At 35.8% G+C, this 19,183-nt stretch overlaps 1 protein-coding gene and 1 long non-coding RNA gene across 2 annotated transcripts in view; one reads left to right on the top strand and one right to left on the bottom strand.

Annotated features, from left to right (window-relative positions):
- LOC148941523 (ras-related and estrogen-regulated growth inhibitor-like protein) overlaps positions 1-19,183 on the bottom strand; it is a 387,592-nt gene that overhangs the window by 353,863 nt on the left and 14,546 nt on the right. The window lies entirely within an intron of this gene.
- Positions 11,125-17,324, top strand: LOC148941524 (uncharacterized). The gene is made up of 2 exons (XR_016143277.1): positions 11,125-11,163; positions 17,025-17,324. It is a non-coding gene; the product is annotated as an uncharacterized LOC148941524 (long non-coding RNA).

Below are 19,183 nucleotides of genomic sequence, written 5' to 3'. Positions count from 1 at the left end.
GAAGAAATAAATTTTACCGTCGCTACCATACAGTTAAGCACTTCTCTCAAACTTTTTTTTTCATTTATAATTCGTTTTTCAAACAGTTCGTGGTAACGAACTGTAAGTAAGGAGCGACCCGGCTCAATAGAAACCAAAACTCTATAGAACGGAATTATGATATCAATAGATATATCAAAAGAAATATCTTGTTCTGCTGATTTCAAATATATAAATTTCATTAAGTTTAGACTTACCTATTGAAAGCTAAGAGCCTGAGAAAATTTACCTGATTTTCAAAAAAAGAAGGAAACACCCCCTAAAAGTTATAGAATCGTCATGAAAATCACACCATCAGATTCAGCGCATCAAAAACCCTACTGAAGAGCTTTCAAGCTCCTATTTGCGAAAATGTGGAATTTTGTATTGTTCGCCAGAAGAAAGATTACGGATGCGTGTTTGTTTGTTTTTGTTTGTTTGTTGTGTTTTGTTTCCAAAGGTGATCGTATCGATTAAGTGGTCCTAGAATATCGTAAGAAGGCTCGTTTGAACGAAAATTAAAAGTTCCAGTGCCCTTTCTGAGTAGCCAAAAATATTGGAGGGCAACTATGCCCCCTCCCCAACCCCTTTTTTCCCAAAATGGTAAGATCAAAATTTTGAGATAGGCATTTTGTTCATCATAGTTGAAAATCTCAATAACTGTACCTTTGGATATAACATGAACCCCCCCCCCCCCCCCCCCGCCCCCTGGGAAAGGTCTTTAAGTTATACAGTTTTCCCATTGTTTGCGCATAGTATTTGTTACTGGGAAGTAGGTATACATTTTCGGGTGGGGGGGAGAATTTCTGTTGGGGGTTTTTCCACAGGGTAATCTTCCATGGAGAGGGAAGTTTCTAGCTCTAGTGCCCTTTTTAAGTGACTAAAAGAATTGGAAGGCAACTAGGCCCCCTCACCCACCCTTTTTTCCCAAAATAGTCAGATCAAAATTTTAGAATAGGCATTTTCTTCATCATAGCTGAAAGGCCCAATAACTATGCTTTTGGGCAAAACACGACCACCACCCACAGCTCCAGCGGAAAGGTCTTTAAATTATAAAATTTGCCCGTTGTTTACGCATAATATTTGTTATTGGGAAGTATGTATACATTTTCGGGTGGGGGGGGGGCGAATTTTCTGCTGGGGGTTTTTCCACGGGGGGAATCTTCCATTGTGAGGGAAATTTCAAGGGAGTGAACTTGTCCGGAGAAATCATACAGGGTGGGAATTTGCCAGAATTCCTACACAAAATTATTTTTAAATGACTTACTATCTCTTTTCCGTCTCAATTTAACGCGTGGAGTTCTTAAGGGTAATTGTCCAGGATAAATTTTCACCGGGATTAAATTGTCTAGAGGATATATCTGTGGGGAAGGGGATTTCTCAGTGGAGGGCCAGATTTCCTGGCACTATTAAAAAACGATCAGATATTAAATAAAAAAACTAGTTTTTTTCAACTGAAAGTAAGGAGCAATATTAAAACTTAAAACGAGCAGAAATTATTACGTATATGAAGGGTATTGTCCCCTCCCCAACACCTCGCTCTGTACGCTAAAGTTTTGATTTTGTCCCAATTCTATAAGAACGACTCCTAAAACACAAGGGTTGTTTAATTAGAACAAATAGAAGCTTTTTTAAAAGTAACATATCCAACATATCCAAAGGTACACATTCTAGGTCGACAAAAAACTTTTTTTTTGCTTTACGTGTCAATTCTTTCAGGTTTTTCTAAAAAAAAAATGAACTGTTAGTATATGTTCGTTTTTCTGTATATGAAGTACCGTCCAGATGTAAAATGAAGAGCTGAGCCCGAAAATGAAAGCAAATTTGCAGTACAATGTACCAGAAAAAAATTTCATAATCATCAATATGTGATTTTACCCTTCTCATCGTTGTGACCTCTTTTTCACCATACTATCAGAAGGCAACTATTCTGACATAAAATGATGAGCTGAGCCCCAAAATCAAATTAACCTGATTTAGTATCTACTAGAAAACCCGTTTCATATTCATCAACATGCACTTTTTTTTATCTTCCTTTGATATTTTTTTTAGCACTTATTGTCCACCAATTCGTCAATTGTTGGTAAAAAAAAAAGTGGGCTGATAAATTATGGTTGGCTCGTTTAGAAGACCAGTTAACACACAAAAGGCATCTACACCACTTTCATTACCTTCGTAGGCAATAAATTATATCAACGTTTCGTCCCACGCTTTGTCCAAGTGATTTCTCGGACAAAGCCGTAAGCTAAAAAGTTATAACTGAATATTACCCCATTTATTAATTCACGTTAAGGCCCGTGTTTGGTATCTTGCCATCTATTGATACAAAAAAGTCATTTGATATATCCGCCACCTAGCAAGCTTTAAAGTTTCACTCCGAATGTGTATCAAGTTTCACTTCACCGTTTATCAAGCCTTCCAGAATGGGATGCATGTGATCAGACGTTCTGATAGATTATAGGCTGGACTCTTCACGGATCTTGTCATTGAGCAAGAGCTCATGCGTTGTCTCAAAACGGCTGGTGGTCTTACCGATGGAAGTGGTAGGACAGAGCTTCAAATTTCTTTATGGGTTTTATCTCGACCAGTCTGTTCTGTATTAAATCTTCTGATGGAGGGTATGTCACAGGTTTTCTTTGGAACTAGTAAACAACATAAGAAAATGTCCGAACAGAGGCACCTAAGAGATTGTATGGACACCCAGATCGTTATCGATTTCTTAGAAAAAGGATCACCATTTAATATGGATCTTCAACTAAGAAAAATCACCAATGGTCTTAAAGCCTACGAATCTGATTTAGGCCGATTTAGGCCGTAAAAATCATTGACCTCATGTCTGGAAAGCTTTTCACTGATTTTGTATTTCAGCGAAAACAACAGGCAGTTCAAATTACTGCAAAGCAGAATCCAGGTTGAGATTGAAAAAGACTGGGATTCACTCTCCTTTTTCAGAGGTTTATCACGCTAGCAAAGAGGATCAATCCCACGGAATCTGAGTACTTTCAACACGAACTTTGTTCCTACCCGGTATGACTTTTCGACAGTTCTTGCATGCTCCGGTCTCCGAACAAGGCAGAGTTTGCCAAGGCTATAGCACATGCTTGCAATCTTGAGGAGTGCTCTACTCCCCTTCCCAAGGGCATTCGATACATCATCCACGGTGAAGCTCCTCTGCACAGACTTCCATGGGCCAATAATGAACGAAATTCCGTAATCCTTGACCATTATGCTACTTACATGGCCCAAACGTATCCATCTACCACTATTGTTCTTACGAACTACGGCTACGATGGCAGGGTTGCTATAAAAGATATGACACAGTCAAAGAGAAGTCGTATAATCGGTCGTGAGATCTTGTTCACATCAGATATACAGCAGAAGGTAAAAAAAAGGATGAGTTTTTATCCCGCAGGAAAAACAATGCCAGGTTTATCTGCGCGTTAGCTGTTTATTTCCGATCAAAGGGCTTCGTCATAGTCCTGCCACCAGGTAAACAGATGTCCAAATTGTGCCAGCTAATTTTGATTCTTCCCGGTATTATGACACTGCCGTCGTTGGAGATGATACTGATATTTTGATTCTATTGTGTTATCATGGTGACCTATCAAGCAGGAAACTATTCTCTGCACCAGAGCCAAAGTCGAAGAAAACTCCATGAATATGGGATATTCACAAATTATTACAAAAGATTGTAATTATTACAAATTATTACAAAAATATTCGCAAAAGAGAAGCTGGGCCAAGAGACATGTCATCTGATTCTTTTTTCTCACGCCATCTTAAGCTTTGACTCTACTTCACGGATCCACAGTGTTGGAAAAGTCCTTGCTCTGTAGAAACTAATGGCAGATGCCAATTTTCGTACATCATCTGCAGTTTTCATGCTGAAGTCAGCTTCGAAGGAGGAGGTAAAGGTAGCTGGAAAAGACGCTCTATTCATGATATATGGCTCATCAAAAGGGGGAAATCTGAATGAACTCCTCAGGGAAGTTTTTAAAAAGAAGGTGGCTACTTCTAGCACGTTCGTCCACCCAGAACAGTTACCACCAACTTCTGATGCGGCTAAATTCCACAGTTACAGGTTTTTTTTTGCCAAGTTCAGGTATGGACTAGAGATCCTGATTCTGAACTTAAAGCCGAGAATTGGAGTTGGAAAAATAAATATAACTTCTTGTATCCATTGACTACTGACGTCCTACCAGCCCTTCGTCTGCTTCTGAAAATTTTGAAGTGCTCGTGTGAACTCAAATGTAGCTCAACAAGATGTAGCTGCTTTAAAAACGGCGTATCTTACACTGCAGCGTGTAAAACGTGCAAAGGGACAGCAGGTTCTAACTCTCAAAAAATTGAAAGCTATAACGATGAGGAAAACGTCGAAGCTTAGATATCAGAATCAAAAAATAAGTTGTGAATAGTAGTCGGAGTTTGATTCTGTCGTTCAAATGCTTATGAAGTTGATTCGATAATGTTGGTCAGTTGTGAAGACTAATCAGTGTGTTCATAATAGTTTATTCTAAGAGGGATTTTAAATGTCGGCCGCTGAAAACTAGTTTCATAAATGATTTCCCTTTTCTAGTATTTTTCAGGTTTTCATAAACATCTTGCAATCAATTTTTTTTAGGCTGACCCATCACGTGATGGAGCAAGCGACGATCAGATTCAGGTAACTAATTATTAGATTTCAAAACCGACAATTTAGCCAGCGAAAGATGATCTGGTAAAAATTAATTGGGATCACAACGGCGAGAAGCGTAAAAATATCATATTGATGATTATGAAACTTTTTTTATATACCATACACAAAATGAGACTCCATGTTCGCACTCAACTCGTCTTTTTACATCGGAATAATAATTCAGTTCAAGAAAAACGAACAACTACCGGAATTTAATTTTTTTATTAGGAAAGTCAGAAAACTGACATGATACTCCAAAAAAAACTACTTTTGCGTCTACCTAGAATGTGCAACTTTGGATATGTTGTTCAGCTTTTTTTCTTCTACAACATGGTGTAAAAATAATTTCTGTTGCAATTTGTTTTTACCAAAAATCAACGAATTGATGGACAATACGTGCTAAAAGAAACATGTCAAATGCAAATAAAAAAGCGCATATTGATGAATATGAAACGGGTTTTCTAGTAGACATTAAATCAGGTTAATTTGATTTTGGGGCTCAGCTCATCATTTTATGTCAGATTAGTTGCCTTCTGATAGTATGGTGAAAAAGAGGTCACAACGATGAGAAGGGTAAAATCACATATTGATGATTATGAAACTTGTTCCGGTACATTGTACATCAAATTTGCTTTCATTTTCGGGTTCAGCTCTTCATTTTACATCGGGATGATACTTCGTATGCAGAAAAATGAACATTTACCGACAGTTTCATTTTTTTAAGAAAATTATGAAAAAATTGACACGAAAAGCAAAAGAAAATTTGTTTTGCGTCGACCTAAAATGTGCAACTTTGGATATGTTGTTCAGCTTTTTTTTCTACAAAATGGCGTACAAATCATTTCTGTTGCAATTTGTTTGGAGTCAAACTCTAGTTCGCCTGTACTAAAAGAGACTCATGTTTTTCAATTGGAATGTTTCTGGAATAATAATGACACTTTTGTTACTACAAAGCAGTTTAAGGAGAAAGATACTTATCAATAAGTGGTGGAACTCTGATGCCTTGTTTCTTATTTGATTTCTATAAATAAGACATCTTGAAATCTCAAGAACTGCTAGGAATATTGCTCGTTTTTAGTTTGACTGTGTTGTTGATTTAATTCCTGTTCGTTTTGGGTTTCTTTATTTATTTATTGTGATTCAAGGTAGTTTTACGCTTGAAAAAACATTTTACATTATTTCTGTTCACCTTTGGTTTAATATAGCTCTTTACTTATTTTTGGAAAACTAATTTTTTATATTTTTTCCTTTTTAATTAGTTTATACATAAATATCAATAAAGATGATATTTATAAATAGAAGAATATTAGAATTATACGGTCTTAACATATCGTTTAAATGGATACGCCCGTTTTTGTTGTTGGCAAGTTTCTTTGTCGGTAACTACCACAGTTTATATAATTATTCAGTAAGCTTATCGCAGATCATTTCTGGTCTTCGTTCCCGGTGCGAACAAAAAGCTCCTCCCACTCCTTTCTTCACTTATGGATCAGTGTGTTTGCGTCTATCAATGAGAAATGGTTACAAAGTGCATTATTCGTAATAGCGGGTTTCCACTTCTTTCAGATTGTTTCGCGTCTGACTTGTCTACCCGTGAAAAGATCTGATGCCGCTTATGTTTATATATGCAGAAACGTTCTCCGGAGCACTCGCACCCCGGTCCGGGTTTTTATAATGGGTGAAATAGGGAATGATCATACTGGATAATTATATAAAATGTGGTAACTACTCTGTGAGAACCAGAATTATAAAATTAATGATTAATATAGAAGAAAAACTATTACAATATTCAGAGCAATTTTATTCTTGAAGTTTCAAGATTTCTAGAATTCATAAAAGAAAAAGTCATCTGAGTTCCAGCACTCAGATGAACTGCTTGAACTGCTTTGTAGTAACAAAAGTGTCACTATTATTCCAGAAACTTTCCAATTGAAAAACATGTGCCTCTTTCTTGAGAAATATTACACTGACACGAAATATCAAAATTGTTGGAGGTCATAGTAACCTTGACTAAGAAAAATCTAAATAGTAAAATAGGTTTGATTGATTGGAAGAAAATAAAGACAATGGACGGCGAAAAAAAGAATAATGACTTTAATCATTTAAGTCAAGCGGATAATGCCAAAGGTAAAATGCAAAGAAATTAAAGGAACAAAAGGAAGAAAACAGTTTTGACTGACGAAACTCTCGACTTTTCCACCCGATATGCATTTTGAAGCCTTACTTATAACACCACGCGTAACACACTTTTACCATACCCCGTTTTTCTTAGGCATGTATGGGACACCTCAAGCGACGCGGAGTACACTTCCGCGATGCATAGTCCCACTATCTGGTTCGCAACCTTCAAATACAAAAGAAAACTTTAAAAGAAATCGACAGAAATATAGATTCCACCCCAATCTGTTGCCAGTCTCAAAAATCTCATTTTAGCTGTTTTTTATTATAGCCTTATCAAACACTTTGTGATAACGAACTGTAAGTAAGAAGTGATGAGGCTCAATAGTAACCAGAACTCTAAAAAATATACTTTTGATACCAATGGATGTATCAAAAGAATTAGCTTAATATACTGATTCCAAATATATAAGAGTCATTAAGTTTAGTCAAACTCGTCAAAGGCTGTTACCCACAGTAGGCTACGGGTCTGAGAAAATTTGAATGATTTCTTAAAAAGGGGAAAACACCCCTTAAAAAAAAGAATCTTAACGAAAATCACACCATCAGAATCAGCGTATAGGAGAACCGTACTGTAGTGGTTTCAAACGCCTATCTGCAATAAGAGCTTGTATTTTTTGCCAGAAGAAAGACGGATGCGGGTTTATTTGTTTTTTTGTTGTTTTTTTTTCCAGAGGTCATCGTACCTACTCAATGGTCCTAGAATACCGGGAGATGTCTCAGCCAAACGGAAGTTAACAGTTCTAGTGACCTTTTTAAGTGATCAAAAAGATTGGAGGGCAACTAGACCCCCTCCCGTGCCCCTTTTCCTCATTATCGTTTGATAAAAACTTTGAGATAGGCATCTTCTTCAACATAGTGTAAAAGTCCAATAAGTATGCCTTTAGAGATATTATTTCGAGATATATTTGAGGAGGGAGAAACCCCCCTCATATAAGTAGTAATTTCTGTTGGTTTTAAGTTTTAGTTTTGCTCGTTACTTCCAGTTAAGAAAAACTTGTTTTTTTTTGTTTTTTTTTTTGCTGACATAGGGCCTACCAATATTTTAAACCAATGACATACCAATATTAAAACCAATATTTTGTACAAACCTAGCCTGAATAGTTGGGAAACATGAGTAGCTTTCCGCTAGCTTCGATATAATTACGCTTTGTAAATCATATTGTAATTAGAAATTTGAAAGTTTAGAATAGCCCCAGGTTCAAGGCTTTTTCCTCCAAAAATCCAAAATTTTCACGAATTTTTGAGCATTTCAAATAAAATATATTTTTTTTCATTATTGTCCTCCACCAAAATAAAATCCTGCGAACATGCTGGATTACAAGAAATAGATCTACATCTCAAATAGAAGCATTAATTTGTGATGGGCACTTGCCCTCCTAAATTTCTCATCCCCCCTAAAAAATTTTGAAAGTTAACATTTTCTCTAATCATAGAGAAATGTCTTTTCTGGTATTTTCCTGGAATATATTGAAAAAACTGCAGTCCCCTATATTTTCAAAATGCATTTGCCCCATCGTCCAGCATTTTGGTAATTGGTACCACTGTTCTCAAAATAGGAACCAAAAATATGTGTTTAGGTTCTTAACCCTCACCCTTCGTCTTAAGAAAACCGAACCAGAACTTAGAAATTTCACCTATTTCAGAGTAGAAACCTTAAAAACTTTTACTAAGCTAAGCTTAAAATCTCATTTTTTACAATGTGTAATACAATAGTTTTTACAAAAGTAGCCGGCATTTACCCCCCCCCCCCCGGCAAATTCCATCAGAAAATACCCCCATGGAAAAGACCCCCCGCGTAAAATACCCCTCTCCCCGTGGAAAACACCCCCTGAAAATACCCCCTCAGAAAATACCCCCCGCGGTAAATATCCCCAGCAAAAAATGCCCCTCTAAAAATCCCTGGAAAATATCCCCAGAGGAAAATAATCCACCCTCTGAACCCCCCCCCCCCCAGAGAATACCCCTTCCCGTGGAAAATACCCCAATTTTGGTACTTGTGTATCATTCGCCACTCACTCAAGTTTACGCTGTGTAAAACTCGAGAACAAACTGTTTTTTTCGTTAGTTTCTTCGTTACTTTAGAAACACATTTGAACTATGGATTTGCACATTATGGGGGGGGGGGGGTAAATATAGGGGGGATTCTAGGCGTTTACCTCTCCCCCGGCGATTACCCCCCTGAAAATACCCCCCGGAAAAAAAAATCACGGAAAATATCCCCCGAAAAACGCACCCCCGCGGAAAATACCCCCACGGAGGGGGTATTTTCCCCCCACTTAAGTGTTAATACCTCATTTAAGTGATTTATGATGGTTGCTGATCAAAGTTTATGTTATTTGCGCCTTTCATTTATGTTATTTTACTGTGTTCATGGCCGTATATTTGGCTTTAAAATACATTTATTTATCTGTCTATCAAATATGCAGAATAATTGTACCCAGCACATTTTGCTTGCAGACCCGCTATACTTTATCCCCCCCTAATATCCAAATCTATAGCCCAAATTTATTTCTAAAGTAACGAAGAAAGTAACGAAAAAACCGATGTGTTCTCGAATTTTACGCAGCGTAAACTTGAGTGAGTGGAGCATAATACACAAGTACCAAAATTCTTTTCCCTACGGAAATTACAAAAATAAAACTCAAATAAAATTCTCAAATTTGGAAAGCCTTATTTTCCAAGGGTGTATTTTCCACGGGGTGGGGGGTATTTTCCACTGGGGGTATTTGCCGGGGGGGTATTTTCTGAGGAGGGGAGTAATTTCCGGGGGGGGGGGGGGTATTTTCCGCCGGGTACTTTCCGGGGGAGGTATTTACAGGGGGGCATTTTCCGGGGGGAGATTTTCCAGGGGGAGGGTATTTTTCGGGGAGGGAGGTAATTGCCGGGGGGGGGGGGTAAGCGCCGGCTACCATTTAAGATACATGGAAATATCAACCCATTTTTTCCAAATATCCCTTTCCTTATCGTAAAGAACCCCTGGCACCGGCTCAAGCAATGCGTTAAATATGCAATGCATGCATTCTAAGAAACATTCCTTGTATCTCAGGAGTCGCTCTTAGAAAATTGGGACAAATAGTCAAACTTTAGCCTAAAGAGCAAGACATTGAGGAATGGCCAACCCTTTATATATGGAAAAATTTCTGTTCGTTTTGAGTCGTAATATTGCTCCTTACTTTCAGTAGAAAACACTTTTTTTATTTAATATCTTATCGTTTCCCAAATAATGTCGGTAAATATGGCTCACCGTCCATGAAAAATTCCCTCCCCTCACGGGAAACTCCTCCGTGGAAAGTTTTCCCCGCGTAAAATATACCATCTCCCCATAAAATTCCCTCCGTCCAATTCCATCTTCGCTGAAATCCGTGATATTTCTTTTGACAGAAAAAAAATTACAAAATTCTGCATTTTTCAGATAGGAGCTTGAAACCGCTACAGGAGGGTTCTTTGATACGCTAAATCTGATGGTGGGTTTCGTTAACATTCTTTGAATTTTAAGGGGTATTTTGACCCTTTTCGAGAATCAGGCAAATTTTCTCAGGCCCGTAACCTTTCATGGGTAACTCTAAAATTTATGAGTTTTATATATTTGGAATCAGCATATAGGCCTAAGCCAATTCTTTTATTAAATCAATTGATATCAAAATGCCGTTTTAGGAGTTTTGGTTACTACTGAGCCATATTGCTCCTTACTTACAGTTTATTACCAGAAACTGTTTGATTAGATCTGCTGATTCTGGTGTATGATACGTCTAACATAAATATTTTCGTCATTTGTATGATTCATGTTCAGCTATACATGTTCATACTGTTTTGCTATTTTGTATAATTACTAACCTTCATCCCCCCTAAAAAAAACTCTTTTCGGATTTAAGTCTCTGTGTACTTATTTATGTTTAAAGGAAAGTTTGATGCTTGAACTAAGCATAAGAACTTAAATTTCACATTTTCTAAAAAAAAAAAAAAAAGCAAAATGTCTATTATTAATAAATTTGACTTTTTGTTGTTATGATTAAAAAAAAAAAAAAAAAAAAAAAAAAAAACCAATTGTAGGCTAGTCGTCTTAGGATATGCTTTAAGGAGTAGATCATCTGTAAAGTCACGGAAAAACTTTATTGTTTCCAAAAATTACAAAAGGTTCAAGCTACCATAAAGATTAAGAGATTTTGGGCGCGGCGGTGGAAGGTCACACAAAAATTAAATATAAAAGCCGGAAAATAATTACTACCAGTATCAATTCATTGACCTATCAAGTCATTCAAGCTCAACTATACAAAATGATAAAAGCAATCGTAAGTAATTATTGATCTCTCACTTTATGATTGACAATTGCACTTACCTAAGAGTTATCAATGGGGAAAAGCGAGATGAGTTAGGGACAAGGGTGCCAATCATTGAAAATTTAGGGAGGAAATGGATTTTTTAAATACAGCGAAGGAGAGAAGTTTACTTTTCTGAATTTTAGATGAAAATCGTCAATGAAAATAAAAAGGTATTTTTCCAAATCTTAAGCTGGGGGTTTGTAAAAACTCTAGGGGGTGACCAATTGTCCCTCTCCCCAGCTGGTGTCCCTGGTTAGGGGTGACTTGGCCCCCAATAGCATCCAAAAATCCAAATAATATTTGCCAAGAAAGGAGAATATTTCCTGATCAAAATAAAAAATATTGCAAACAATAAATTTGTTATGGCCTCGGAACAAATAAATTTTGACTCTAGAATTTTGAACACTACTAATAAAACCGAAGTAATGGTAATTTCAGGCTAACAAAATAGTTCGTGATAACGAAATGTAAGTAAAGAACGACTCGGCCCACTAGTAACCGAAATTCTATAAACGGAATTCTGATTAAAACAGATACATCAGAAGAATTGGCTTCTTATGCTGATACCAATATCTAAAACTCATAATATTAAAAGTTACCCATCAAAAGTTAAGAGCCTGAAAAATTTACCGCAAAGTCAAGTGATTTTAAATCAAATTACACCATCAAGTTCAGCATATCTGAGAACCCTACTGTAGAGGTTTCACGTTGCTATCTGCAAAAATGTGCGATTTTGTAAGAAAAAAAAATTGGGCCAGGATAATGACACGTCTTTATTTGATTTTTTTTTCTTTTCTTCTCAGGGGTCATCGTATCGAACCAATGGTCCCGAAAGATCAGGAGGTGGTTCATTCAGACAGAGATAAAAATTTATAGTGTTCTTTTTAAGTGACCAAAAAGATTGGAGGGTAACCAGCCCCCACGCCCCTTTTTCATCAAAGACATCTGATAAAAATTTTGAGATAGCCATTTGATTCCGCATAATTGGAAAGTCCAATAGTTTTCCCTTTGGCGATTGCATGGTCCCCCATAGACCCTGGGAAAAGGGCTGTAAGTTACGCAATTTGGCCATTGTTCACATATGGTAGCCTATTTGTTATTGGGAAACATACTGACAAATTAGGGGAAGTATTTTATGCGGCAGGGGATTTCCACAAGGAAAATTTCCCGTGGGGAGGAATATTTACAGGAGGAATTTTCTAGAGAAAATTGTACACGAGGGGGAGATTTCCTGTCATGACGCGGAAACGTTCAGAAATTCAATAAAAATCAAGTTTTAAACATAAAAAACACGTCATTTCAACTGAAAGTAAAGAGCAGGATTACAGCTAAAAACGAACAGAAACTATTCCGTACATGAAGAGGCTGCCTTTTCTCAATCCTCACTGTTTACTCTAAATTTCAAAACACTTTTTGTGACAATTCTTTAAGAAAGAACGCTCAAGTGCGTGGGCCGTTGAACTTGAATGACAAGTATTTTTAAAGAGTTTAAGACTTCAGCGTAAAGAGGGAGGGCTGAAAAAGGGTCAGCTCCCCTTATATGCGCTAAAAGTTTTGTTTTGTGCTAAATTTTAATGTTGCTCCTTACTTTCATTTGAAAAACTTTTTTTATTTAATAAGAATTTATTTAATAAGACTGCCTTTTCTCAATCCTCACTGTTTACTCTAAATTTCAAAACACTTTTTGTGACAATTCTTTAAGAAATTAAATAAAAAAAAAACAAGTTTTTTAAACTGAAAGTAAGGAGCGACATTATAAATAAAGCCTACATTATTGTAGGCCTTTCTTTAAAACGGCGGTCCACTCCACACCGACTCTATAATTACTATAATTTTTTTTTTTTTATAATATGATAATGTTTGTAGCAATAGTAAATCATGATCTTACAGATCGAGTCTTTGAGGAGCGGACGTCCCTTTTCAAATAAGTACTATATTCTGTTAATTTTTTTTTTTATTGTCGCTCCTTACTTTCAGTTTAAAAAACTTGTTTTTTTTAATTTAATTTATGATCGTTTTTTAGTTAATGCAGCTTTTATTTGCATAAAAATTTTACTTTTCTTTTGCTAAATGGATGTCTTTACAAATTAACTTTTGTAACTAACTTCTATATTCGTATATTTTTCTTCTGGCAAAAAATACAAAGTTGCAAATTTGTGCAGATATGAGCTTGAAACCTAGGTACTAGAGTTTTCTGATCCGCTGAACCTGAAGGTGGGATTTTCATTTAAAGTCTTTCAATTTTAGTGGATGTTTCCAACCTATTTAAAAAATCGGGTAAATTTTCTCAGGCTCGTAGCCTTTGATGATTAATACTAAACCTAATAAAATTCATATATTCAGAATCAGCATTATAAACAAATTCTTTTGATACATTTATTGACATCAAAATTCCGTTTTTAAAAGTTTCGATTACTATTGAGCCGTATCGCTTTTTTCTATTGTTTTTTTTTTATTACGTATATGTTATTACGTATATGAGGGGATTATGCCCTTAGTAAATCACACCTACTTTAATTTAAAATTTAAAAAACAATTTTATTAAAAAGACACTGAAAAAAACAGTCATGTTAATTATAAAATATATATATTTTTAAACAAATAAAAAGAAAATTTATCGTAAAGTTCGTGGTATTGAATTTGGGTAGACTCCCCTCATATACGTTATAATTTCTGTTAGTTTTAAGTTCTAATATTCCTTCTTACTGTCAGTTCAAAAATCTTGTTTTTTTTATTTAATTTCCGCTGGTTTTTTAAATAATGCTTGGAAATCCGGCGCCCCCTTCATAGAAATATTTCTTACCCCAAAGAGCCATCCTCTACGGAAATATTCTCCAGAGTAACCCCTCCTCTAGCCCCCCTCCAGAAAAAATCCTTCCTGAAAATGGTTGTATACTTCCCAATAACCAATAAATAATGCTGGCAAGTCCGGCGCCCCCTTCATGGCAATTTCCTTTCCCCCATGAAAACTTCATTCACGAACAGTTCCTCCAACATAACCCCCAGCACACCCTTCCTCCCACTACCAGAAAAAAAAACTCCTGAAAACATATGTATACGTCCGAATAACCCAAACTAAATGCTAACATTCGGTAAAGTTAATAACTTTTAGCCCTCCCTCTGGGTACATCTGGGGATTAAGTCATCCTAAAAGACATATTTATCATATTTTTGACCATGCTGAACAAAATGGCTATCTAAAAATTTTGATCGGGTGACTTTGGGAAAAAATAAGCGTGGGAGGGGGCCTAGTTGCCCTCCATTTTTTTTGGTCACTTAAATAGGACACTAGAACTTTTAATTTCCATTCTAATGAGCTCTCCCACGATATTCTAGGACTCCAGGTTTGATACGATCACCCCTGGGTAAAAAAAAACAAAAACAAATAAACACGCCCCCGTGATGTTTCTTCTGGCAAAAAATGGAAAATTCCATATTTTTGCAAATAAGAGCTTGAAACCTCTACAGTGCGGTTCTCTGATATGCTGAATCTGATGGTGTGATTTTCATTAAGGTTCTATAACTTTTAGGGGGTCTTTCCCCCTTTTTTTTAAAATCAGCCAAATTTTCTCAGGCGCGTAACTTTTGATGGGTAGCACTAAACTTGATTAAAAATATATATTTGAAATCAGCATTGAAATCTGATTCTTTTGATATATTCTAGAGTTTCTAGAGTTTCGGTTACCATTGAGCCGGGTTGCTCCTTACTTACAGTTCGTTACCACGAACTGTTTGAGAACACTCAAGTGCATGGGCCGTTGAACTTGAATGACAGGTATTTTCAAAGAGTTTAAGACTTCAGCGTAAAGAGAGAGGGCTGAAAAAGGGTCAGCTCCCCTTATATGCGCTAAAAGTTTTGTTTTGTGCTAAATTTTAATGTTGTTCCTTACTTTCACTTGAAAAACTTTTTTTATTTAATAAGAATTTATTTAATAAGAAAACCCGCATTTGCCTGTTGGTTCGATACTGCTACACATCAAGAAGTCTTAAATATACTTTTAAGGGAACTGATATCCATAATTGAACACAGTTGGGATGAAGATCCACTCTAAAGCTATACCATAGGACCAGAAACATAAATTTAAAACTCAGGCATTCAAGATCAGCTTACATTAAATGATTGAAGCAATTTCAAACAATAATTGTTTTCTCATCATATGATTGTTAATTGCATGTTTCGTCGAATGAAGACCCTGGTATATCCAATGGGGCCAAGACTCCAATCCTTTGTTGCCAAATGCTATTAAATTATGTACTGTTTGTAACAGAATGAAAGAATTGTTTTTCACTTAGATATAATTCTCTTTAGGGAGGCAATTTACAGAAACTAAGAGGGGAGATTGCAGTTTTCAAAATCTAGAGGGAGGAGGGAAATTTTGTTTTTAGTATTTGTAATGAATATACCTAAAGGTATTTTGTGATGAAAATCCAAAAATGAATTTATTTGTCAAAGCCTGGGGAAAGGGTAAAAAATCTAAGGAGGCCTAGGAACAAGTTCAATTTGGCTTTTAACACAGGGAAATTATGTACTAGCAGTCCAACCAAATTACTTTCAAATTTCGATATAAGAAAATTTTGTATTTTGTCTAGATCTCCAAAATATTACACCAAAAATTAGGAGGTAAATAGCGACAAACACCACACTGTCTTTCCATAACAAACAAACACACTTATAAATAGTAGGGAAAATTTTCTCAAGCAAGAGAGTGGAATTCAATTTAGTGGATATTTCGGCCCTATGTCCAAGGTCCGTCCTCAGCACAGAACCAACAAAAATATATACATAAAAAACTTACATTAAAATTCAACCTTTAGAACTAAAAAGGTTTTAAAAACTTTTAAAACAGCCCTAGCATCATTACTTGAACGAAGTTCAACCAGGACTGATAAATAAAGTGAGGTTAGATGATAAAATTCTTTCAAACGAGATAAAATAATTAAATACAAGCGTTTAAAGCAAATCTTGCTTTTTTGTTCTTTTTGGCAGTGAATTTTTTTATCCACTTTATTTATCAGTTCCCGTTGAACTTTGTTTAAATAATGATGCTAGGGCTGTTTTAAAAGCTTTTAAAACATTCCTAGTTTAAAAGTTCCCATTTTAATGTAAGTCATATATATATATATATATATATATATATATATATATATATATATATATATATATATATATATATATATATATATATATATATATATATATATATATATATATATATATATATATATATATATATATATATATATATATATATATATATATTTATATATATATATATATATATATATATATATATATATATATATATATATTATATATATTTATATATATATATATATATATATATATATATATATATATATATATATATATATATATATATATATATTTCACCACCGAGAAAAAAATTTCCTTTCCTTCAGTCAGACTAGTGTGCGAATCCACGAATAGCAAGAACTGTTCAAAATTTTCTAAGATTTCATGTTACTCTTCATGAAGCATTCTCACTCTAATACAGTATCTCTTTTATCAGCATAAGTTCCACACATTGGCTCCTGCAAAGTGGCATACCAGGTGCCTTAACCCTCCAACCAGCCAACAGAATAAGAAAAGTATGTAATTTGACAAAATTCCGGCCCAAACTTTTTTTAATTGTAGTCTACCCCCTAAAAAAGATTATGCAGCCATACTCGCCTAAAAAGATTCTTCTTGGTATCTATGCTTCAAAAATATCTTTCAAGCATCTCTTAAAGAGAATTGATGAATGTTATTTCTTTTCCATATTTTTTTGTGCCTTTTCAGTGTTCGACTAAAGTATCTCTTTTTTTGTTAGGTTTTCCTCGCACTCTTTGCAACAGCCTTTGCTGCACCAGCAGAGGAGAATAAAGAAGCAGACCTTAAAGGAAGCGCATCATACTTACCTAGTTTTGGCTATGGATATGGTGCTGGGCTTGGCTACAGTGGACTTTATGGAGCATATGGTCTTGGCTATTATGGAAGACCTTATGGCTACGGTTACGGCGCTGGTTACCGTTACTGGTAGAAACAGAAAGAAACTAATGACACGCATAGAGTTTACTGATTTTATTAACTGAATATATTTTGGGACGAATTAAAACGACTTTTAGTCAGACGCTTTAATAATTCTATCTACTGTTTAGGAAGTTTGAACTTGGTGAAATATTGAGGTAGAAAGATAAATTGGAGCCATGGTCCCCCCTAGTCATTAAGAAGCGCATAAGAATAGACACAAATCATAACACAGACATGGGCAGAAACGTTATTAAAAGGAGGTGGGGGGACATAAGCACTCCAGAACATAAGAAAATATCCAAACCAAAATGCCTTTGTTCACCTAATGAATTTAAAAATTACTGTTTCCATTAACAGAACCTACCAAAAAACAGTCAAAATCTTTTTGGAATAGAATCTCGGCAATACCACTGCTTCAAGGTGGAATGCAGTCAAACTAAATAGAATATTGGATGTTATAGTACTGGTTTATCCAATAATCCCCTCTTTCTGTAAAGCAAAGATTCTTTTCATAGGCAGCGCAATAGCACTGCCTAAATAAAGAATGATGATGGCACAATGTATTATTATTATTTTTTTTCCACATCAGGGCACTTTGTATCGAAGGAGTTGTCTTAGAAGCTTCTAAAAGGGCTCATTCGATTGGAAATTGGAGTGGCTAGTGCCCTTTTTAATAGTCGAAATTGATTGGAGTGTAACTAGCCCCCCCCCCCCCCCCACCAAACCCCAAACACAACCAAACAAAAATGTGTGATAGCCCGTTTGTTGAGCATAGCTGATTTCCAGATAGAAAATATATTCTTGAGGAGGACACTCCACCACAACCCTCGGGGCAAGGGTTATAAGTTATGCCCTGAGGGCATATAAGAGCGATGTTGGCACAGTGTATTATTATTTTTTTTTTCCTTTAGAACAGGGCACTTCGTATCGAAGAAGTTGTCTTAGAAACTTGGAAAAGGGCTCATTCAATTGGAATTTTTAGTGGCATGTGCCCTTTTTAATAGTCGATAGTGATTGGAAGGCAACTAACACCCCTTCCACGCCCACCATTTCCCGAAACACACCCAAACAAAATTTTGAGATAGCCATTTTGTTCAGCGTAGTTGATTTCCAGATAGAAATTATGTTTTTGAGGAGGACAATCCCCTACAGCTTTCAGGGCAATGGTTGTAAGTTATACCCTGGGGGCAAATAAGGTTTTTTATAGAAGGCGTTGTCGTAGAAACTTCAAAAATGCTCATTCGATTGGAAATTCACAAGGGCTAGTGTCCTTTTTAATAATCGAAAGTGATAGGAGGGCAACTAACCCCCTCTCACGCCAACCTTTTCCCAAAACACATCCAATCAAAATTTTGAGATAGCCATTTTATTCAACATAGTTTTAAGTTCTGTAAATCAGGTCTTTGAGGATGACAATCTACTCACAGCCGTCAGGGCAAGGGTTGTAAGTTATGCCCTGGGGGCATATAAGGTTTTTATAGAACGCGTTGTCGTAGAAACTTCAAAAAGGGCTCATTCAATTAGAAATTGAAATGGCTAGTGTCCTTTTTAATAGTCAAAAGTAATTAGAAGGCAACTAACACCCCTTCCACGCCCACCATTTCCTCAAACACATCCAATCAAAATTTTGAGATAGCCATTTTGTTCCACGAAGTTTAAAGTTCAGGAAATTTTACTTTTGAGCAGGACAATCCCCCCACAGTCTTCAGGGCAAGGGTTATAAGTTTTTATTGTTTATTAGGTTATTAGTTTTTATTGTTTATTAGGTTATTAGTTTTTATTGAAATCTTTGTCGTAAAAACTTGAAAAAGAGCTCATTCGATTGGAAATTCAAAGGTCTAGTGCCCTTTTTAATAGTCGAAAGTGAATTGAGGGCAAATAACTCCCCTCTCTCGCGCACCTTTTCCCCAAAAACATCCAATCCAAATTTTTAGATAGCCATTTTGTTCAACGTTATTG

The sequence above is a fragment of the Artemia sp. Qi Xiang Cuo genome, chromosome 18 (assembly GCF_049724085.1).
Source record: "Artemia sp. Qi Xiang Cuo chromosome 18, ASM4972408v1, whole genome shotgun sequence".
NCBI classification, from domain to species: domain Eukaryota; kingdom Metazoa; phylum Arthropoda; class Branchiopoda; order Anostraca; family Artemiidae; genus Artemia; species Artemia sp. Qi Xiang Cuo.
Note: the sequence above shows the minus strand (reverse complement) of the source record. Positions and strands in the feature narration are given on the sequence as shown.